This window comes from Falco peregrinus, chromosome 4 (assembly GCF_023634155.1).
Source record: "Falco peregrinus isolate bFalPer1 chromosome 4, bFalPer1.pri, whole genome shotgun sequence".
Classification (NCBI taxonomy): Eukaryota; Metazoa; Chordata; class Aves; order Falconiformes; family Falconidae; genus Falco; species Falco peregrinus.
The window spans coordinates 55,039,763-55,065,046 of record NC_073724.1 but is presented as its reverse complement, the minus strand read 5'-3'; the positions used below and the strand labels follow the sequence as shown (position 1 = coordinate 55,065,046).

At 38.2% G+C, this 25,284-nt stretch overlaps 1 protein-coding gene across 2 annotated transcripts in view; it reads right to left on the bottom strand.

Moving 5' to 3' along the window:
• The window catches only part of NCK2 (NCK adaptor protein 2), an 88,785-nt gene that overhangs the window by 42,711 nt on the left and 20,790 nt on the right, over nucleotides 1-25,284 (bottom strand). For both annotated transcript variants that reach the window (XM_055802014.1, XM_055802013.1), the window contains one exon: nucleotides 12,577-12,648. The gene's annotated coding sequence lies outside the window, so the exon portion shown is untranslated. The remainder of the gene's footprint in view (nucleotides 1-12,576; nucleotides 12,649-25,284) is intronic.

Genomic DNA, 25,284 nt, shown 5'->3' with positions numbered 1-25,284 from the left:
GCTGCAGCATTAGAAGAACACAAATCTGAGTTCTGGCCTTCTATAATTTATGCAATACCACCCTAATTTTATACAATGTTGACTGTTTCATCTTGTGACCTTCATACAAGCTAACCTTCGCAATTCCATATTTTTTTAATTTCATTAGTAATACTGCTATGCCACAAAACGTCCTGGTCTCTGTCAGTTCGAGGTACAAACGCTTAACCAATGTGACAGCGTTTAAAAGACATAATACTATCTTTCCTATTTATTTGGTAAGCACTCTGCTGTTTTGAGAAGCAAAGTTTTAAAAATATCTTTTGATGTCTCACTTGAAAAGGGTATTTCTATACCATTTTTGGAACAGCATGCCTGTTATAAAGTAAGCAGTATTCATTTTTAGCTTCTGACAGGTGATTTAAATTTAAAATTTTATTTCAAAGGACAAAAAGCTGGTTTTCTACAGAAACAAGCTGGTATTATAGCAACATATGTTAAAAGTTTTGCAATACTAGTTAGAAGCCTTATAACTTACCTATGCTTAAAAGATAGGTAATGATAATAGAAGTTACAGAGAAAACACTCTAACTGGTCTTTAGCTAAGCTGTAACTGAGTATGGTCACCAACACACAGGGCAAAGGGCTTATCATAACCTGGCTGAAGTAGTTCCATAAACATGGGATAACTATTAAGAAATTGGCTAAAGAAAACCTTAAGGGATTATAAAAAAATCCAAAAAAACATATTTCAGCCTGTTTAAGGAGTTGTTTTTAAGAAATTTGTGTTTTTATTTTACTCAGAAAGCAGGACAAAGATTAATAAGACAGTACTGGCAACCTTCTAGAGACCAGACAAAAAACACTGAGATGATTTTTGTAGTTAGATGATTTTATCAGCACTTCATCCAACCCTGATGGTGGTTTTGGAAGAAGGTACTTCTCCCTATCTTGAAGGCTATACAAAATTGCATCTTTTCATGGCCTTTTATTATATACTTTCCAGAAAACACAAGGAGCGTGAATTATTAAATTATCATCATCTGCTGAAAGAAGAGGGGTGTGGTGGAAAGTTTGAATATAAACCAACTCCAACCGCAGATGGCCAGCTAACATCCCTTCCCACCAACCCCTTCCTGCAGCCTTTAGCCCCTGCATGTTCATGCCATCTGCCTGCAACTTCCCTTTTCTGCATCTGTTGCTGCAAACTCCATCAGCAGGGCTCAGGCAGATGCCAGCTGCAGCTGCAGGTTCTCATGCTGCCTCTGTCAGTAGTTGATGCAGATACAGCTACTGCGGATGACCCAATCTGCATGACTTCTTTCACTATTAGTGCAAAAAGCTTCCTCTTGCTTTATTTTGAAGGCATTGCCATCAAGACCAATGGTTTTCCATGTTCTAGACAGCAATGGCAAAACCCAGACTGTGCAGACAGGACATCTTCAGACCCTTTGGCTGCAAATGGCATGCAAAAAACAGGGAAGCAGCGGCTTTTTTGACCTACGTTTCTTGGTTGCAGAGTAAACGCAACAGAACCCCAGCCACTGCCTCACATTTAGATAAATACAGAAAGAGGGTCAGAAAAGAGCATCAGCTCACCTTTTCCTGAATTCTTTTAGAAGTAGTTTCAGAAAAGCCACATAGGTAATAAACAGCTCAACTGCACTAAAAGCAACTTTTGGTTTAAGGAGACCTCATCTTGCCTCTAAAACAACAGCAATGATGAATAGCCACATCTCCACATTGGTTTATGGGTGTTTCTGCTAAGTCAGAGACACAGATAAGCTTAATGTTTGTTAGTGTTGCTCTGGATTGTTCTCTCTCCCTTCCTCCCAGCCAACAATATTTAAGCTTACCTATACATTTCAAAATACATGAAAACAAAAAACCCCAAACAAACGAAAAAAACCCCACCCAAACATCAAGATAAAAAAGAGGGGAAGGTCCAGGAAGAATACAACGTACATTGATTGTATACACAACACAAAATTACAAATCATTGTGCACCTACCAACCTCTTCACAGTCCCTTACAAAAAGGGGGTAGGAGGGAGCCAAGCTGATAGAATAAAAAACCAGACACTCTACTGAGAGGACATTTAGGTAACATTATCTATATAAGACTGGTGAAACATGCCCTGTGGAAGAACAAATTAAGCGTATTGCTGTTCATGCATTTTCATCCTCACTATCAATACACCTTCCTTCTTGCCTTGAAATTAGAACAGCCAGCCACTCAGGATATGGTTAACACCATGAAATGTATAAAGGATACACCCTTGAACTTCTTTCAAGATTCAAAAAAAAGCATTTGAATTATTTGCTTCCATTGCTGCTGCTTTTCCCCTAGCTCAAACATTCAATGGTCTGCAGGAACTGTACTTCACTGGAAGTGTTTGTACATTTATGTATTGTATAAACAATGAACAGTGCTCAGATGTAAGAAGTTTAACCTTGATCTCACACAGAAGGACAAAGCTCAGAATCACTGTGGATTGCTACGTTTTACTGCTAATCCCTTGAAACACTGCTACCTACTTTTCAAGGGATTTCACTTTAAACTGTCTATAAAATGCTGAAAATAAAATTGAACTGCTGACCTTCTGTTCCCCAAAAGAAAAATCATATCTTCACTTTTTAACTAGAAAGAGGAAGAGATGTTTGTTCAGTTCAAAAACGCATTTATTCCCAACCAAAGTTGTTTAAGGAAGGAAAAAAAAAAAAAAAAAAAGTACATTGTCCATTTCTAGACAATGTTCACTTTATAGTCTTAAGTAACTTCATAGTTTTAAGTAATTTATCAATTGCTTTACAAGAAAAAAACAACATTCAATCTACCACATGACAGTAGTGAAAAGTACATATATTAAAACAATTTATAACTTTCTAGCTCACAGAGCACTAAGTAATTTAAAGGCCCTCTTCAAGACACTGTTCCTGTGAGCTTTCCAGTTTACTGTAATGTCAAATACTGAATGAATTCTTAGACTTCTGGATTTTTTTACCAGGTCACCTGGGCAAGAATTTTTATCCAATATGAAAAAGTACATGTAATGGGGGGTGGGGCATGGGGTGAACAAGAAGTTTAACTAATTTAACTCTCAAGGTAAAGTTCCACAAATTTTTACCTGAATTTGGAGTTATTGAACACCTATTTCTTATATCTAGGAGAGTTTATCTGGCAAAAAACTTCTTTCTAGCAGCAGGGTCTTTGAATAATACAGGCAAAAATAATGACCAGGCACAAGATTTCATTCTTGATTCTGTGCTTACATATGTAACCAAAGAGGTAGCTTGAAAGATACAGTGTTAGATTTCATTAAGCAGCAGCTAATACCATTAAATTTATTTCTGTATATATCTGTACATCTTCTTGAAGAGACTGAACCACAAGATCGTTACTCAGAAAGTTATCCTTCTAGTTTCCTTACAGGACACGTACCAAGAGAAAGCACAATTTAAATGAAGAGACACTCCTGGATCTTGTACGAGATGTAAGTGAATGCTGCAGCTTCACAAGTCTCTTGTCAGTCAGATTGACTGCTGTCAATATATAGTGTCAATATAAATGTCAATATTATATCTAATGCTATAAAACAGGGAAAGTATCAGCCCATGCAAGAAATGGCCATCCCAGTCTCCCCCAAAAGTTATTTGTTCTCCTTACATTTAACAACTCTTCAGTCAAGACAGGAATCCTTTCTTACCACTCCCAAAACACAAGTACCGAGGACAGTCTACCCCTCACACTTTTCCAAATAAAACAGGTTTCAAACCAACCTGTCCCGTAGCTCTTTAAAATGCTTTAAAGTCAAAATTTGATTTTTTGGTTTGGAATGTTGCAGCACTCTATTTCAAGCAAATTGCTTCTTATATATCTTCTGCCAGTTCAAATGAGGTCTTCTTCCAAAAAATAGTTATTTGTGAGTGCTCTGCCACATGATTACAGCAGCAAGCCATTGTTAACTCCTCAAAGGAGAGGGGCAAAACTAAGAGAGAAGCACCATTCACCAAAGGGGGGAAAGGATGAAAAGGGAAACCCTTCCTGCCAGGTGTGATCCAGAGAAGAGAGGCTGCTGTAAGAATGTAAGGAAGATGTTCCTTATTCTGAACTCTCACCTTGCAGTTCAGGTGTCAGCTACTCTAAGACAGCTGACACAGACAACCTAAAAAGTTGTTCCACTACTATTACCCCAGCATGACTTTCCACTGCACCAGAACTGCTGCTCAAAAAGATAAGCTTCTGAAAATAAACTTTTACTGGATAAAGGCTAGGAATATCTGACTTTTTCCACAGAAATAGCTACCCAAAACCATGAATAAGCAATTAGAAGAGTCTACATTTCTGGGAGCAAAATACACATTCAATGGAGACCAACACTGCCTGGCAATGCCAGACTCTCATCCTCCTTTATTCCTACTCTCGGCTCCAGTGCTTGAACAAAACTGAATTTTTTCTAACTCTAAGCCTCCTCCTATTGTTTTATCTTCTGCCAGAAATTCCTCCAGAGCTCACTTTTCTGAATAAAATCTCCCTGCAATAATCAAATCAACTCAAAATTAAGCATTTGGCTTTGGCTGCTACATCACATCCCCTTTCATCCAGAAATGTTATCTACACTTACATGAATGCAACGTTCTATCCTCACACGCTAACTAAAACATTTTCTTCCTTACTCCCACCAGGTAATAATAAAATGCATCAACAAATGTGAAAGGGAAATAATAGTAGCCAAATAATTTCCAAACATGGAGAGAGACTGTGGGGATTAATATCTGTACTAGAACCAAAAATAAAGTAAAAACAGGTTCAAAACCATAGGTCTGAAATTTGGAAGTTTAGCCACAGAGTTCTTGTTCCTTCTAGATTAATACCAATTAAAAAATTTCTATTGCTACTGAGTTTCAATAAAAGTGACTATGCCATCATTATTTCATACACAAGTTTAGCCAAGTACCACACAAAATATTTAGCACTTGACATGTTCTTGTAGTACCTTAGTATCACTTGTAGTCAAAATTCCAAGAGCGACGCGACACAATTGTGTTAAAAGTAATATTACAACAGAAGTAGACCATTTCTTCATTATCTAAACCAGACCTTACTAAAAGAAGCCAATAGTGTTACCAAATCTGCATCAGGCCTCAATGAAAAAGGCTTTTTAAAGAAAACTCATACACAAATATTGGGAGCTATGGAGCAGTATAAGAAAGGAGTGGTAAGTTACAAACCCTTGATTCATCAGAAGTAGGAGCAAGTCTATAAAAATCCACAAATTACCTCAAGGTTGGGAAGAGAATAGGGAGAAGGGGGAAACACATGCATCCCCTCTACATCAGGGAGAACTTACAGAAGAAGAAATCTCTTTTCCTTTCCTGCATCACAGAACCTCTGAATGTCTCAAGTGACCAATACCAAGCATTTTTATTTTATTTGTTCTTGATCTTAAGCTTCTTCTTGAAAATAAAGCTCTGAGGAATAGATCTTGGACTAAAGTGTTATTTGATGTCTTGTCCTTGCTCCTCTAGTGTGTAATAAATTTATGTTCAAAAACTCAACCTGAAACCAAGCTTTAGCTCCATAAAGGTAAGCAGCACCATATCATTGCATCAAATCTGCCCTCAGTTTTTGTTTCTCTTATTTTAAGGATTCTGCAGAACTAGTCAAGGTAGTGACTCTGGATGCAAAGACATCCAGCCACCACTTACAGGCCAGAATCCTTAAGCTGACCAGTGGCCTGCTTTGCGCCATTATTTTCCTCTGCTGACCTCTCTCCTGCCACCTTTTTTCCTCAAGAATACACAGCAGCAGCCACCCCTCACACAACTGGACATAAGCCCAGCACACATATGGGACACCCCTATTGTGGCCACATGATGATGCTACCAGTTACATGAGAAAAGGCTTACAGCTCAGATCAAGACTTCCTGAAGTTTCAGTAACTTACTGCAGTCAGAAAGTATGTTATAGCATCGATGCATCCAAAGACTGCCTGAAGTAAGCAGTCGAGAATGCAAGTTTTCATACTTTCAGAACCAGTTTTATAAACATACATATATAAACACACAAGGTTTGTAGTTCTAATCAAAGCATTTAAGTCAACGCAAGGATGTTGCACCCTTTTCTGTTGAGATAAACGCTTGAGCTTACCAAGCACCCTGATCTTCATAAACCAGCATTCTCTCTAGTAATAATGGAACAGACCTTTCCAGATCCTACACAAATCCAGGGCTGGCAGAAAATACCATTCAGTAATCTTGAGGGAGAACTAAGAACGGAAAACTAATACTCTCACTGTTTAACCTTGAAAAACAAATTCAGAGATCAAATATAGGGAGGTCTAACCCTCATTCAACAGCATTTTTGGGACTGGTATGTGATAACTTGAGAAGCCAACTTATCAGGGAATGTGCTAAGTGACAGACAAGGAGCTTGGCGCAAGATAGAGAATTCAAAATCAGCCTCTTGGGGAAAATCTGGATCCCTCAACTACCTGCTGCTTCAGGGAAAGGATCTCTCTGACATCACCTGCCATAGCCTGCTTGCATGAGAGGCAGATATTTAACTTCACATCAAAATGTGTCTGTTAAGATGTCTGTATTTCACATTAAGTATCTCAGGCTACAGGTAAATTTTAAAGGTTAGCAGGAAGAGGTAGAACAAGCAGTCACAAGGAAAAGACATGCTAAAAAAACCACAACTAACTAGAGAGGAAAAAGACACCCAGTGTGAGTAGGAATGACAGTAGCAGGGGGCCTGCTGGAAGGTTTATGCATACAGCTGCTGAATCAAAAAGCAGGATTAGGATTATTTAAAAGAAAGGAGTGAGGAAAAAAAGAGGGTGATGGAACAGGTAGAAAATTAGCTGCACAGAGGCTCTATTATAGGGAACAACTATGAGCAGCTGACGCAAACAACAGCCTCTGAAATAAGGAGGGATAAGAGATGAAGGGGATCCCTGAAACAAAATGGTGTGAAGAAAGGGTACAAAGGGAAGTGGAGGTTAAAACCAGGAGACTGCAAGCAGCCTATGATGTCTTAAAATTAGACTCGCAAACTTGAAATCAGGGAAAGAAAAACAGATAGAAACCTTTTATGATCTATATGCATGGGTTTGTATTACTACTGGCTTAAAAAATAAACAGGACAAGCTCATTTTCTCAGTACTCTCAGTTTAGTACAATTCAAGTTTTGTCACTACAGTGAAAACAGTAATTGTAATCTAAGATTAATTAACCGCATTATTAGAAACAGAACTCCACAACAAGTATACCACACTAACATTTAAATATTTTCTGTTCTGTGAAACTCACCAAATTCAGCAGTTACCCGGAGTGCCCCTGGGTAACACATAAAACCATTCTCCAGAAATGAAATGAGATTAACTGTGTGCATAGTCTTTCCCCATTCATTAAAAGGCTGTACTTCAGCAAGCTGAACTGTTTTCTAATATCGTAATACATTTGATGTAATACATACCATTTGAATATGATGTTATATGGAGTTCGTTCAGAGCACTACTGAAAATACATTTACAGTTTTAGCTGTATTTCTACTACACACATCTAACACGAACAATGCATCATTTTAAGTTCCCTCAAAGCTTCTGCACCAGAAGAATGGCCTTCCAGCCACTATCAAATAGAGGAACAAGCCTTCAACTGATTATGTAAGTGACCTATGCCAACACTGGCTGCATGCCCGCTTCTGCAAAGTGCCAGCTCAAGCAGTCAGCCCTAAAGAGCTACAAAACCAGGCACAGCACCTCTCAGAACCCTGAGGGAGTGGACCTCCAGGAGGTTTGCAAACAGAGATGACAACAGCTGCTTTATAGGACAGTTAGAACTTGGAGCATCTTGGTGGCCTGAGCTGCTAATCTGCTTCCTCCTTCAGGAGGGTTTGGGATCACTGACCCTGCACTGATACAGCCCTATCGCACTACACAGTGCTGGCACAAAGACTGCTCCCAGTCCCCACACCCCAAAAGCTTCATGCTGACTTTCCCTGACATAGTCCAATGTTGTACATAGAGGTGTAAGTCATGAATGCTTTCAGCATCTCGGGATGCTCTCCCTGTGAGACGTTAACTGCGTAAGCTATCTTGAAGAGTTTCTCAGGATCATATTCTAAGCCACATCAGTTGTGCCTAAGAAGTGCAGTGCATATTTAAATCTTCTAACTGAAACTGGTGTAATGCAAGGATATGTTTATTTAGAAGCCACAGAAACAGGGGTTCAATAACCAGTTCTGCCAGTGGCATTCCTCCGAACACTAGTCAAGACACCAAGGTTCGTTGCTGAGTGTTTTGTACTCAATTCACAAATATACTTGGGCACAAGCTTAAACTTAGCTTACTCGTATATATCTATTTTAAATATACATAGCTTAATTCATAGCTATATTCAGAAGCAGTTTTTTGGCTCAGAAAAACTGACACACTGGATGAGAAGACAGCCAAAGTCCACACTGGCTACCAAACCACAAAACTGCTTCCACCAGGAAAAACATGGTCATTGTTTTATTTTTACTGAAGTAAATTTTCATGTATTGATGAAAGCCACAGAGTGTTCTCTGATGAGGAATCCATATGGACTGCTAAAGTGTACTACAAAGGCCATTTGTGGGTCGTAACAGATACCATTGATATCTACAAACCTGAACTGCACCTGGAGCTATCAAAGCAAAAAAAAAAAAAAAAAAAAAAGAAAGAGACAAATTATTAAATTATTCTTAATAATCTGGTTTGATACTACTAGCAAATAAAAGCATGCCTGTATTTTCATGCAAAGAACTACAATTACTACAAAGAGAAACCAAAAAATAGTAGTAAAAAAATCTAAGGAAAGAAAGTACTAAAATTACATCATTCAGGGAAGATCAATTTACTTGGGGGATACATGTGATTATGGGGGCGTAGGACTGGGATGGAAGTGTTCATCCCTGCTGTCTACAATTGCAGATTAGAAAGCATTATGCCACTAGCATAACGGGCAGTATTCTATAAAGTAATTTATTGTACTAAATGTCTGTAAATATATCTAAGTAATGCTAAAGTTGCATTCAAAGGCTTGAAATCAACACTTTAGGCATCTCAGATAATTGACGTAGTTACAGCAAACTTTTTTTTTTCAGGGGAAAGAATCCAGACATCCACTCAGTACATACCTCTCATTCTCTTAGTGTCAGAATCAAGATTTCCCCATAACTTACTCACATGAAACACTAAGAATAGGGTTTTTTTTTCCTTGGGTTTAAACGCCTCACAAATCAACAACTCCAAACATGCTAATCCAGAGAAAAATACCAAGAAATATTTTGATACACCACTGCAGACAGTTCCATCAAGTTGAAATGTCTGTGGTGCTTTTTCCTCTTTAAAGGAGGAGGATGATCAGTCCTTTCAGTGTGAGTAGGTCCCCAGTCTCACAAGGTGAGGAGCGCATTTGTGTTGTGGTTGTTCTGAGTATCTTAACAGACTAGGCTTTCCACCAAATGCTGTGGTACTGTAGCCGTTGATACATCTGATCGCAATTTGGCAAATCTGCTGAGTACTAAGACTCTGATAATTGTGCTTGTACCTGTTTGCTTCTGATCTCAGACAATCTCCCTCCTGTGCATGGAGGTATCCCTGAAGAACCAAACAGTACATTTCATAAAGGTGTATGAAGTCTCAAAAAATTACACTATTAAAGAACATTTCCCAGAACAGTTTATCTAAAATAGAAGAAAGAACTGCTGAAGGCACATATTAATATTGCAACCCTTTTTCAAAATATTCTATTGTGAAAATACAAGATGCTGCTTATTTTTTTATTCAAAGATTGCAAGTGAATGAGGAACAAGTTTAAAAGCACAGAATAGCACCACATACAATATGTTCTAAAATTGGTTAAAATGCTTTATGGACAGTTTCAGATTTTTAACAACTTGATGACTGCAATAAACTGCTAGAATATTTGACTTCAACTGTAACTTTATACTAATTTAATTGCAGAAATTATATATTTAATTTTTTTTAAAGGGTGCTTTCCATATAGATTTCTTCCTTTAAAAAAAACCAAAACAAAACACAAACAAACCAAAAAACACCACACACCCAAAAAACCAAACAAGTGAAGAGCCAGCTTGCCCAGCTAGGTAAAAGATAAGCTGGCAGATCTTGACAACCATATACTAATAACACTGTGGTTCTGACTCAACTAAATACTAAAAGGACACATCATTGTCCGCAGTTTGGTGAAGTTTAATAACATTTTGAGTGTAATTTGTGAATCTTTCTTCTGCTCCCAATTGCATTTCCTTTTCAAAGAGCAAAAGGTTTACTATGTTCTGGTTCAACAAAGCATTTCAAGTGCAGGCTTTACTGAACCTACACCTGTGCATTCATTTCTCTTCGGCAAAGGCATTAGAATGCTCCATGTTTTGCAAAACCATATCCTTACCAAGCTGAAAACAGTTCATCAGAAACATGCATACAAATGATAGAAAAAGACATAAAATATTAATAAAGAAGTTAGATTTTGTTACTGAAATCAAGTGCTGTCTATTGGATACATCAAGCATTCTGGGTAACCTTACTTTAAAAAAAAAAAAAAAACCAAAAACAACACATCTACAACACACCCCTCTACACCCTACACCTTCCTGCATCAAGGCGTCCAAATAATTCTTCCTCTCCTCCTTTCAATGAGCTATTATCTATTCATTGCCTTTTTGGGAAATATATAAAACCTTCTGTAAACACCTTCCCTTTGGGCACATTTTGTTCCCCTCCCCCCTTCTTGTTTTAAAGGGTAGAAGAAAAAATTACTCATTAAGCCAAATACCACAAAAATAAGTTCAACAAATAAAGATGACCAAAACCATAACCCAGATTCCAAATACCTATTTCCTTGAACAAAGCAGTGGATTTTTTCTTTTTTAATTATTTTCACTGAACACTTAACTGAAAACTAATAAAAAGGACAAGAAAGATTCCAGATATAAAAACTCTAAAGCGTTTTGTATTGCACATTTGAAATAAGCACAAAATTTGGGCCTTAGTCAGTAAAAACAACCTTAATTTTTAGTAGAAATTTTAGTAGAAAAATTAGAATAATTTTAGTTTGATTAAGTCTACAGTTTGATGAATCATTGGCTTTAGGAGCATGTGTTCTTTTGTTTTTACATTAACAGCCCTTTCAAGAATATTTTAGTTTTGCTACCTAAACGACACGCAGAAAGTATGAAGAAAACTTACTGGACTTTCTACTCCAGAAAATTGTTATTTTCTCACTATTAGTCTTTAAACATAAATACAAAATGTTCAAGGCTATACTCTCATCTGTTGGAAAGGCCAGGGTTATAAATTCTTTCATTACATTTAGAGACACGTAACAGATAATTTGAAAATTTAGCACAAAAGCCAATTGTAGCATTTCAAGGCTTTCTATCCTAGTACTTCAGAATTTCCTTTTCAATTTGAAAGAAACAATAATTTGCAGAAACATATGTAGATGTTATACTTAAGACTGGATTGCATTTTTAATTCTAACTGGTTCACCTGCACTTTATTAAACAAATTAAGGTTAATTTCAACATCTGATAACACTTCATTGAACAATTATTTAACAGAACTCTCAACAAATATCAAGGCACATGAGGACTTCATACATTGTTTTCCATTTGAAGGCTCCAAAATATCAATAATTAGCCTTCATAGCTACCTTCTGAAGAAGGTAACATTATTTTTATTTTATAAACAAAGGATTTGAGTAAGAAATAATAAATCCACCTGGTAAAGTAATGATTGATACTAAGACTCCCAGTTTTCTGTTCCATGCTGCAGCCACTACAATTTCATTTGGCATCCTGCCTTTTTGCTTTTATTTTTTGGTACAGTTGTAATGAGGTTTCATTTTATTAAAATTTTCTGTTAAATCTCTGCTAAGCCACTCAGATCAACTACAGTTACTAGAACCAGAAAACAGCGTACATGAATTAACAGAAAGAAGATAGCCAAGACTTTATGAAAGATGAATCCTATGGAAAACGTCAGCTTCATTAGGTTACTTCATGTCTTCCGAGCTAGACTGGGAAGATATTCTCTATATATGGAATGCAATTCTGTTCTCCTCTCACACAAAAGCCACAGAGTTTCTCTCCTCTCAATACTTTATAAGCTATTACTTAGTTTTTAGAATTCAATCGAAGAAAAATATTAAGCGTGCTCCACCACAGGCTATGGATGGCTGCCACTCCTCCACACTTCCCACACCACCGTGTCCAGCACACAGTGCCTTCAGGTGAGAATGTCCCAAGTCATAGCAGTAGGTAACAGGAGACGGGAGCCAAAAAACAATGGTAGCAATAACCACCACTTAGTTAATAGTCTGAGCCTATCCTTTTTTCTTGTCTTTTTTTTAAAGTAAGAGCTAAAACTGATTTGTCTCAGATCACTGAAGCAAAAAGACTTGCTATGTAATCATCCATCCAGCAGTTAAAAAAAAAAATAAATATCACAAGTACTACACTACATAAAAGCAAAAAACAAGCAATATCTCCAGTTCGCTCGTTATCTTTAGCTACAAAGACAGCTACTGCAGTTGAACCACTCACCTTTAGCACACTGTTAAAAGGCTCCAGGCAGTGAAATGCAGGACTTTCCAACAAAGTTATGTACACCACAATCTGAAACAACAAACAACACATATTTTAGTAAACTCCAAAGACCTTTAGCTAGGTAGTTTAGCTTTCATACTATCAAAATTTCCTAAGAGATGCTGAAGAGCAGGCAGAATAGCTCTAACTTGATACACCTGTTTAGCATATATAGAATCTATCTTCATATTTAACTCTTCTCCACCAATACAAGGTCAATGTAACCACAGACAATCCAAACCATCTAGGCAAAAAGGCAACTACAAACCCAGCCATCACAATACAGAGAAAAATCAGTCACGAAGTGGAATTAAAAATTCACCCCAGTTTTAGAAAGATTACATTTTTTAAAGTGAAGGAAACAGTAGTTATTTTAACTTGCCCATACTTCCGAAAAAAAGGAAAACTATTATACTTGAAAAACTAAGGTACATCAGCAAAAGCAGAGCCCACAATTTTGTGGAGCATGACTATTTCCACTGAGGAGGCACTCAGACACATTTTGTTGTGTAATCCGGCTGGATTACTACCACATGTAGTTTGAAGCTCTCTTGGGACCAACAAGAGTGAGCTCTGACAGCAGTGGTGAAGCTGGTCATAGAGCTAGAGAACTCCATTAAGGGAGATGCTGGCTGGATGTAAAGAAGCCATGAGGATGGCTAAAGCACAGCCACATGCCCCCTGAGAACTGACAGACCTTCTTCCTGGGAGACTCTCAAATGGACCTCCTGGACATGGCCCCAGCTGTGGCCCTAGCCCTGCTGGGAGCTGGACGGCACAAGCTTCCACAGCTCCCTCCTGGCCTCCACTGTTCCGTTAAGTATTTCTAGCCACAAAAGTAATCTTTCAGAAGGGACTTCAAAGTATTTAAACACTTGTTTCTGTTTTTTAATGATGCTTCTAACTCCTTAGGTTGTCTGAAAAATTCAGGCAGTGTAAACCCATTAAGATCCAATTCAAAGAGAAGGAAAAAATTCTGAGCATCTTCCTCCACCGCAGATACTAATTCGTAAGGACGATACATTGCAACTCCTACTCAACCTGAGACTACTCAGGCAAAAATGTTTCTGTTCGAAGTCTTCTCTGAACAGATTCCAACCAGTTACCACTCTACAAAAGCACCCTATGAAGAAATTCAATTAAAAAGAGCAATTCATCCAGTGAGCCTGTGCATCATGATGAAGGGGGGTAAAAAAGTATTGACAAAGGTATTATAAATGCCTTACACAGATGTTTAGAAGTGAGATTCAGACTTCCACCTATTAGTAAGGGGAGTAACAGAACTACTGAACCCAAAGTTTGACAAACATTTAAGTGCAAACATATTGTTAGGGGGTAAAGCACATGACAGTCCCTGCCCCTCAGCTCCATGGTGGCTCACCCCTTGCTCTCCAGCACCTGCGATGAGAGCCTAAGCACTACTGGCCCTCCTGAAAAACACACAAGGAAAAAACAAAACAGAGAGGGGAAAATTGTGACGAAGTATTATTCAAACAGAAGAGCCTCCTGATCCAGTTCAGTCCCTGAATGAAGATATGCCTGTAACGGCACAGGGCACTGGAGGGTGACCTACCCACCTTCTCCCCGGCCAGGGTGCTGCCTCACTGCCTGATCCTGGTTTTCAGCTTTCTCAGACACAGAGCATGGGTATTCACACTTTGCTGTATCAGTTTTCCTACCCGGTTATAGACCTCGACTGCATTCTTGCTGAAAATTGCTCTATATTTGAAATTATAGGACAGATAGCAAGTAAATGGGAAAGATACTTTAATAAATGAAGCAACATTAAAACCCTGAGGCAGGGCAGATTTATTTTTCTACTGGTTGATTGTTCTGTAGTACATGTTTTTCTCCTGTCAATAACACAAGAACATTTTAAATATAAGGGAAAAAGTGAGAAAATAAAAGTCACTTCATTTTTTGTTATGAGATCTTCTGAACAGAACTATCTTTCCCCTTCCTACCTCACAAATCTTCTACTGCCCATTACCATCCACCACTGAAGTACTGTACCAAGCTTCTGATTGTCTGGGGTTTTTTGGTTTGTTCCTTAAAGAAAACCCAACACCTCTCTCAATTATTGCTTCCACCTTCACAAATGCGCATTTGCATATAGAACTCGCGTTTGAAACCGAGCTGAAAAACAGTACTGTTACTCATCAATACCTGAAAAACTAACCTTGTATAATTAGTCAACTGGATAGGAAGCACAGTTGGGGAAAATAAGTATCCAAATTCCATCTAAACACATAAGAAAAGAATGAGTCATGTGTTTATCTCAATATAACAATGCTAGCTTCCTTCTGTACAGCAAGAATAGTTTTATTTTCACAGCTCAAGTAACATAAATCAAAAGTAGCTCAGGACATTAATGGTGATAGTGCAAAGAGTCAAAGGAAGAAGATGCACAGGAAAACTTCATTGCTACCATCATTTGGATTGAAATAAAACCATGGTAGATAACAGACACATGAGTGCAAGATGCCGACTGGTCTCAGTCGTCTCTGGGCTCAATTCCATTGCATTGTGACCTCATTTCCTATTTTTCTCCTGGTAAAAACCTTAACTTTGCTATGGAAAAGACAGAGGAATTTTTTTGCTGCAAGTCACACTAAGAGTCACTTCCCCAGAAGAGTAACCAGTTTCCATCACACACTCCCACAGCCCAACACTTTGCCTGCAATGTTGCGACTTGCAGAGTGACTCAAACGCAGTATGGAAACCTGGGCCTTAAATAATTCACTTATATTCTAAATATGTTCCTTGAAACAATCTTTCAGTTATAGAAGTTCAAGATCTTTCTTCTCAAAGGGCAGTAAATGGAAACAGTGGTTGGGATTTGGGACTATCTGCCCTCAGGCAGAGGGTTTGCAACATACGTGGCAGTTTCTGGTTCTGCTGATGTGTCCTACCCAGGCAGGACTGTATGTGATAGCAAAACAAGGGTGGGGAATGAATAGTTAAACTTTGAGAGTACAAAAAAATCTCCATCAGCCTTCAAAAGCTTTGGAGCACACATGGCAAATACTTACTGCCCACCCAAAAGACAAACTGGCACATCAGAAAACTTGGGAAATGAAGTCAACAACTTTCTTGAAAGGCAGCAAGGCAAACAAAAGCATAGAGCTGGGCAGTCACCCCATGGTATCACCAATGCCCGTCACTACTGTACCACCTAGCGTGATGTCCATTTGTCATATCTCAACCCTAAAGCCAATACTACTGCAGTAACGTCAGCCCCGGCTGCATGTAAAATGTCACAGTTCCTAACCACTCATGACTGCCTTCATATTCTATGCTTAGCATGAGGCTCAGAGCAGAGGAACAGGAGACAACAACAAGGAACAGGAATGGCAGAGTATAGGAATTCGATGAACAAGTGATTACAAACTTGCAAGGCAGGAACGACAAATCTGTCTGCACTTGAACAGCAACATCAGTCACTCAGCTTTTTTCTAGACCCAGGTCTTCCTATACAAGGGCTATACTAAAGTGAAAAGTACTTTTGAATAGTCAGAAATAAAAGTTTGAACCCGATGCCAGCAAACAAGCACCAGAAGATAAATATCAGTAACGTCCAATATAATAAACACTGTATATTTAACTGTGTAGTCTTTAAAGATTACAACCTTAAGAGTAAATCTGTGCTTTTGTAATGATTACAAGTAACATCCACAGTTACTAACCATGTTTCCTTTCACTAATAGCTCTAATGTGCCCCATTTTCTTTATCCCCATGGCTAAAATCCAGATTCAGCCTTACAATGACTACTTCAATGACAATTCTCTCAGGCTCTCTTCTCAATACCTGACCACGTCCTATTTAAATTCTGACATGAAATAGCTAAAATAATCTCTTTGATAGTTAATATGCTAATACACAAGAATGACCTGACCATAAACCTGTACTACACAGACTGGGAGTTTTAACTCCAATGGTAAGGCATTCAAATGACTCCAATAACTATGATAAAATTCAACAACTGATGTATTACTGGTGACCTTCTGGAGAACAAATGAAAAGCATCACGTTAATACAAATTCTCCTGTGGAAAAGATCAAGCTGGCAATCTGCCAGTTCATTACACCATCTAGCTCCACTCCAACATTAAATATTGCCTTCCTTTGTAATTGACTGAAATACGCTGGAGCAATTGCAGGTAACCACTTTGGGCTATTAAAGTATTCCATTAAGACTTCTCCATTAGGCAGATACTTCAAATGAAGTTACATCAAAACAGGCTATGTTCAAAATATTTTAACTATATAGACAATTGGGCAAGCAAAATCCAGTTCCATGGAGCAGCAGATTCAGCAGAGATCAGCCTAAGCACTCAAAAGCTCAATGCTCGATTACTTAAAGTAAAAAAAAAACCACCAGGTTTACTGAAGACTCTAGTATATGCTTAGTATTTTAACCAGCTAGTCAGATATAACCTCACAAAAATCACTTATTACCTTATTCTAAAGCTAAGAAAATGGTCATGTTAAAATATGCAGTAAATTCTTTAACTCTGATAAGTCAAGGCATTAATTCAATACTACATTTTAAAACTAAGTATGAAACAGAGAAAACAAAGGAAGACTGGTTCACATTGTATTTAAGATTTTTAAAAAGGCTGCAAATTGCAACATTGCATTACGATGTGTATAACATTCTAAAAACAAACAAAAGAATGAAAATCCATTCATGCTAGATACTCTACACAGCTAAGCGTTTCTCGTCTTAAGATCACAGTACCTTAATGGCAAAGAAGGAAGTGAAAATGGGGCACAAGAACAGGTTCACTGCCTTGCATGCAGAAAAGATTGTCAGATACTAAAACGCTGGAAAAGATTTAAGCCTGTACGCCAGTTCTGAAAATGAGACTAGCCCTTGAAGCGAAGACAAGCTTCTGTGTTTAAATGGGCTTTTTTAAGCGGTCCAGGTTTGGAGCCATCACTAGAGGCTATAAGGGTTAGCCTAAGAAATTTGGGTCTCTTCTGAACAGTGCAAAAGCAGGAGGTTGTGTATCGCCTCTGTGCTCTAGCATACAAGAGCTGTAGTACACCCCCTGGCCATGCAGCCTTATCAAAGAGGAAATGATTAGACAGGTATCGTTTGCTGCTCAAACAACTAGCCCCCGCCCCCCCGCCCTCTCCCCCAAACAACGATTTTGGGACAGGGTATAGTGAGAGGAATGCAGCTAGAGAAAGCATGCAATGGCTCACACTTTAACAACATGCAAAGAGGCTACACTGACCTAAATTCTTATTTATCTCCTGCAGTCAAATGCATTTCCTCCGCAGACTCAGATACATTCTCAAAAAACAGGAACACTTTTTACATCTACTTGCACAGCCACCAACTCCCAATCTATTCATGAAACACAAGTAGTTGATTGTCCAAATAATATCAACATTTAAAATACTGTATTTCAAAAACCAACTTTCATTGTCAGCTTCCTCTGTAGTTGCAATTCAAACACATGCATGACTAGCATCTTATTAAACTGGAAATAAATGAGGAGGGTTACATCTGTTAGCAACTGCATCTGCTAAAATTCTGCAATATACATTGTACAGATTCACATTATTTTGTTAAGAGAAACCACACAGTTCTTACATTCTGTCAGCAAGAATTTTTCCCCAAAAGTCCGAGCCATTAAAAACCTAATCCTGATACCAAATTACTACTTAAACTCACTGTAATATGCAAATTTTTTAAATTCCTGGCTTAAGCAGGATTTTCCACTTCCATTTTGATACTTACTGATATTGACCTAATTCAAATTTGATTATGCTGAGCTGCAAACTTCCAGGGCAGTCCCCGCATGAGAAAAGGAAAAAAAAAGAACCAAAAAAATAACCCCAAAGCAGAGTGGAGAAATCATAAATGGGAGGCCAGGAAGCCTTCCCCACCATGAGGCTATAAACATGAAAGGACATGTAATCTTGCACTCTCAAAAACAAACAAAAACCCCACCACCAACAAAATTCCACACACACCTGTCTTTGAGGCTGATAACCAAGCATCAAAATAAATGGAAGCCGTGTCCACTCACGGTCTGCAGACTGAAGGAGGCTCACAATAAAGGTACTGTGCCACCAAAATAGCCCCTGGTTTTTTAAGCATTCCTATTCAATAACTACCTGTGAAAGGTCAAGTATTCAAACTCCATTTTATCTCAATTCCCCTATTTTTTTTCTTTTCTACTTACAATAAGGAACAGGAACTCACAATCTTTCTAGTTTTCCTCATTTAAGGGTTTACAAACTGGGTATGGAAGTGTATGTATAAATATCCCTAAAGCCCACATTGGAGAAGCAACAAAGATCTTAAGTTATGCTTAGGACAGCTAAGCACCTCAAGAACCCTTATTAATGTATGCTGGTAGAGCCAAGTTACCAATTATAATGGCAGACAAATAAGAAGAAACGAAACTATACATACCCAGGCTGTTCCTAAACTTTGTCTCACAGTATCTTTAAGGAAAGGAAAGGATTATACTTCAACCTTAGGTACTGCTTAACTAAGCAAGCTTCTCAAGGTCATGGTTTGAACACGAGATAATTATTTTGGTTTCCTTAAGGGGATACCTTATTATTCAAATTACAGATTTCATTTTTAGAAACATCTTAGCACTTACAGTTAGATAAGTTTCTTCAGCATTTAGAAATCAGCATTTTATACATATAGTTTAATAATTCACTCAAGTGGAACTTTAGCCTTGTTCCAATCAATACTTTAAATTTTTGTTTGTAAAAACTGCACAGTGACAGTCTTTTCTGTTAAGTAAAATCAGCTCAGAATCTTTGAGGACCTGAGTGGGTAACAACTCATCAACCCAAGCAGCTCCTTCACAAATCTATTTTTCCTATCGCACCTCTGCCATTAAAACGGTTTACACAGACACATATGACCCACCGATCATACCCGTTCTTCCAAACCTCTCTACTAGAGTCAGAGATTTTAATTCAATATTTGTGGGTGTCAGGGCTGTGAAAGATGGCTACAAACAGCACATCAATATACTCTTTACAGCAATCTAGTAATCTGCACATGTCAATTACTGAAAATGCACACCTCCACTGGAAAAAAGGCATTCGCAGATGCTTTTTGGAGAAGTGAAAAACCACAGATTCTGATGAATTAGCTACCACAGAAGGATGCCACGCTAACTCACTATCAGAGAAACGCTAGGCAGAGACACTTGGTTACTGCTGTTGGAAGGGAGACTAATGTTTAAAATAAGCAAATAAATGTCCCATCTACCCAGTCAAAGAAGATTTGCTTTGGGGTACATGTAACAGAAAATGGGACGGACTGTAACAGGGGCTACAGAGAGACTACAGATCACTAATAGTGTAAGGCAGACTTAGCCCACTGGCATTCAAAGTTAAAGGCTGACTGCAACCCTTTCTAGAGCTCCTGTTGGTGGTAAATTATTCGTTCGTTCTTAGGAAAGATTTTCTTTTGGACTATGTGTACAGTCAACACACCACAGTCCGAATTTGAAATAACAGGTGCACTACTGCCTCTGTGCTAAAATACACGGGGGGTAAGGTGATGTTAAGAGGCATAGGTCAAGGTCAGTGGCTGTCTTTGAAACCACCAGGCACATACGGGGAACTGGAAGAAATGCACAGAGCAGATCCTGAGTGACATATTCAAGGAAAACATTGTCAGAAACTTCTTGGTAACTCTCAAACTGCAAAGTGGCAACTTGATATGCTATCTGATAGAACAAGGCCTGGCCTGGGCACCCCCCAACTCCTGTAAAAGCTGTCATCAGCAGCAGCTGCAGCAATTACTCCTTGTACTTGAGCCTGTTCGCTGAAGGTGTTCGGGTTTTACCTTTCCTTCAGGTGCACAGCCACCAGGTACGTAAGGGTGCTGTAGGCATTACTGGCCAAGTAGAGTACCTCATTCTGAAGAGTATACAAGCTCTGCCCTATTCTGTTCAGGCAAACTACATCTGAAGTACTGTCAGCGTAAAAGACAGCCATTTCACTTTGAAGGGATGGCAGAAAGAAGTCCAGGCATCCTGGCTCTCAGGTGATGAAATCTGTAATGACTTCAGCTGAGGAAGCAAGCGGAAGAAATCCCTCTCTACCACCACCAGCAGAAAGACCTGAAAGATTCATTGCTTACTCAAACTTGGTATTTCCTTTACAATGTTAAAAAGCACAGGGCTGTAAAACTCATATAAACAGACATCAAAATAGAACCCATTAGTAAAATTGAGAGAGGGGTAAAAAAAGCCAAAGATTGCAACACAAAACCCCTTACTGAAACTGGAATATGCTGAAATAGTACCTGGTGTTAGAGTTCAGTAATGTATTGATGAAAATTATCTTCCTTGGAAGGAGCAAGACATTTTTGTCTCAATATATTTGTATATCAAAGGCTGGGAAAAACTGGCATTCCAGATTCAAAGTTTTTCTGAGTGTCCTCTGATGGCCCAATTGAAAAAAAAAAACCAACAAACTTCATGTGGTTCAAGCACAAAACTACCAAGACTAGGGGTTCACGACTAAGAGCCAAAGGAAGACAAACACTTGGAACTTAGAAGTGGCTTTGGTTCCTACATGATTTGGTAGGCGGTATGCACTAGTCAGTGATGCGTGGTACCATAACCATCCTCTTTGGACATGGCAGAATGGCAGTCCCCAGATTCAGCACCTTCGATGTGCAGGTCAAAACAAAACCACCAGGTTCCTCAGATCCACGAAAAGGAACCAACAACTGAGTTCCTAGGATCACTACTTCCCAAGAACACAGTCCCTCAAAAGACCTGCTTTTTCTGTCAAGTTACTAATCAGAAATTGTTGAAGCAGTTTTTGCCTGACCTGCCCCAGAAACATTGCTTTAGGTTGACGACAAGAGAAACATTAACAGAGCTTTGGTTCCACCACAGCATACATCAGCCCTAGCCGCAGGCACTGCTATTATTGCTGTTTGAAAGATAACTAGATAGTCCAAAATCTCCTAATACCCAAATAAAATTTGGCAACCGCCTATATTCTGAGGTTTTCAGCACTGATTTTCTCCCTTTCATGTCTTGTACATGTTTGATGGTGTCTTTTTCTACTCATTTTAATCACACCAATTCAGTAGCAGACTGCAAATGAAAATGCAATAGAAACATTGCAGGCCCTGTAACAATACTCAAAACAATGATTTCCTATGGCAGCTGTCAAATTAATGACATCTCCAAAGCTATCTAAATACAGTATATCTGGGCAGAAATCCAATTATGTCAATTCCGTCTGAATACCCTAAAAGAGAGTCCTACTGGGGTTAGAAGTGGAAATAATTTTAAGCGCAGATTAGCTACATAAGCAGCTCCACACTTGAAACCAGAACAAGGGAACAAAAACCTAAAGGCATGACATTTATCTGGACACAAGGGAGGGGGGGGGGGGGGGGCGGGAACCAACCTGCTAGACATCTGGCAAAAGGTCAAAGCCAATTACCTTGTCCAAATTTCCTCCTCAAGATAATAGCTTCCAGGTTCACTTATTTGAAAAAAGATGTATTGACTGCAGTAATTAAGAAGATTTCTGCTTACCTCTACATCCTCCACTACTGCTTTGGTTTTTCTAAAACTTCTTTTTCCCAACCAAATATTAACAGCAGTAGTAGAACATGCCAACTTCCCAGAAGCACAAACTGAATTTATCTGAAACCTACATAAAAGAAAATAATATTCTCCTTCTAATATCAGGCAGTAGTGACAAATGGTATTCAGGGCTTTTAATTCAAGAGTATGATTTCTTGCTGCTTTTGCTGCTTTCCTTAAACCATTGTAACCACTCATTTCCTTTTTGCCTTGGAAATGTCTGTGTTACTCCTTAATTATGTGGCAAATTCAGTTTGCTGAACTTTGCCAAAGGACGCTGTTTATTTGTGGTTTTAAAACAGAGAACGACCAAGGTGGGGGTAAAAATAGCTTTCTAATTCAACAAACAAAAAAATACAAGGATTTTTGTTCTCTTTCTTTGCAGGCATATGAAAATAACTTCTTTTGAAACTACAGATAAATATACATTTATCTATTTTTTAAACAAAACTATTCAAGAAACTGCTATGAAACTGAAGAAAAAAAACTACGTGTCAAATAACTGAAGCAATATATATTGGTTAGTAACTACATTTCAACTGGAAACCTTTATCTTTATTATGAATAGATAAATAAACCTTTAAACACATATAAGTGAATGATGATGAAAAATATCAGACTGATTTACACAAAGTTTCTAACCCTGATCTGTCTGTACACAGGAAAGAATGCTTTCAAAAGTAGGGATATAACTCACTGTACATGTATTGCAAGTGCTTCTTCTACCAACATGATACCAAATTCAGGAGAAAGTAAACCATTCATTATGGATGGGCCTATATTTAGGATTGCATGTTCCAGCCTGTGCTTCTTACACCAAGACTCACACTGCTAGAGGTGAGGGGGTTTTGTTGCTGTTGGGTCGTTGTTCTTTTTCCTGAGCACAGGTATTCAGCAAAGTCCAAAAATAAGCTTTTTTGGTGAAAACCTGTTAAGTTCTGAAGTATATAGCTAATTCCAAAAAGAAATTCAAAGAAACGGGTAATACAGAAACGTAGGGTTGCGCTCCAGAACTCACGACATCCTTAATTCAAAGTTGTGCCAATGAAGACCGGCTACCATCTTCACCCATTCAAAGAATTTAATCTCAAAAGCATTTTTAGGCACATGCACAGAGATTCCTTTGCAAGCCAGCAACTTTGGATATTACCAGTTTAGGCCAAATTCAGATCAGTAACCCACCACATTTTCTGCTGTTAAAACGTAACTTAGAATATCAGACACAATAATTTTAACTAAACTTGTTAAGGTAAAACATACTTTACTGTATTTTTCACAAAATGAAAAATACATTTTATTTAAAATAGCTTCCAATTGAACCATGCAGTCAATGAGGCTATCAGAAACATTTTGGCAAAGCCTAGAACAAAATTCTTCAGCTTCAATTTTTGGGTTTGGGTGGGTTTTTCTCTCTCTCTCTCTTTTTTTTTTTTTTTTTTTTTTTTTTTTTAAGTTTAAGAATATATACAAGGAATCCATTTGTTGCCAGTGCTTTATTACAAGAGATTTCATTTTTGCACTTGCTCTCTAGAACACACCGAGCACAGTACCATGAATCCTCCTCTGTGTCACACAGGCACTGCAAATCCAATTACTACTCTATTAGGTCTCATTTAAATCCCATACGGTATGACAATAAACTGAACAAAATGAGCATCAGCACGTTTTTCAACCATCTTTAAAGCATGACATAGATGGCAATCCCAGCTTAATAAAATTTCATTTACAAGGAAGGTAGCTCCGAATTTTCTCTTTGTCTGCCAGGCATTTCAAGTAGACTTGGGAAATGCCACTTCTTCCCACCTTCCCTTGAAGTATCCAGGTGGACATCGCTATTTCATGCTTCTCAAATGCCTGAGCCTTCTGCTTCTGGCACATAAGTTTGCTCAATGTTTAAAACACATGCAAACCCTACCAACTACCACCTACAATTCAACAATTACTCCAAAGGTGTCACAGTTTCTTCCCCCCCCCCCCCCCCCCTCCTTTTCCTGGGTAAGGAACTTTCTGACACAGGGTAACATCAAGTTGGGAAGCACGGAGAGCAAAATCCCACCAGTCTCAAGGGTACTGAAAAGATGATAGTATTTTTAAGTAACCTATTATCCTAGCTGGATGCAAAAAACCTATCATTGTTCAACACTGATGTTCAACACTGTAAATTTGCACAACTTTCAGAAGCTCTGAATACTTTACCACTTCAGTGCAGTTAGTTTATGCATATATTACAAGCATGTGCTCCTCTACCTTATATTACAGTATTTCCCAAGCTCTTCTCACTACCCAGCAACTACTGTTTACAGATGTCCGGGTCTGCCCTTTTGGGAATAAAAATAATCCAAAGAAAACAAAAAATGCCTCATTTGTAGTAAGCAGCCATCACAGTCAAAGCTCTTTCTGAAGGATGTATACGAGCCTTGTTGAATAGCTGTTTTTTTAATAGCTGACCTGACTAAATCATCTTCCTCGTGCAGGCTAGAAATCAAAATGTCATGCTGACATTTAAACACATGATCTCTTGTTAAAAAAAAAAAAAAACAAATTGCAGGAAAAACACAGGCTGTCCAGTTTCAACCATACTCCCCAGATACTTTGTTGCTAGGACAGAAAGGTACAAAATTTCAAGAGTAGACTTCTAGATATTTCAGTTATTCCATTAAACAATTTCAGTTATATTTTTATTAAATTTTGTCCTTTACATGCATACCACCCATAGCCAGTAAAACCATGAGAAACTGGTAAACTCCAGGTTGAAGGAGAAAGGGTAATCAAGTCATTTCAAGGTTTGTGCTCCAATTATGCAATTATAATGAGAAGATTTGGGCCAGAGCTTTCTCTGTGCAGAGGAGATTATAAAGGCTGTAACATTACTGACGTTTTTCTTCTTTTTGCTAGAAAAGGAAACAAAAGGCAGAGGCATTTTTCCATGCATATTATGCAATCACATGGTCTTTTCTAATGTACTTCCATGGGAATTTTTCTGCATGCCTTTTAAAATGCCTTCCCCACTGTTTCACCTATCGTTTGCTGCAATTTAAGTCCTTCCCATTTATCTTCATCT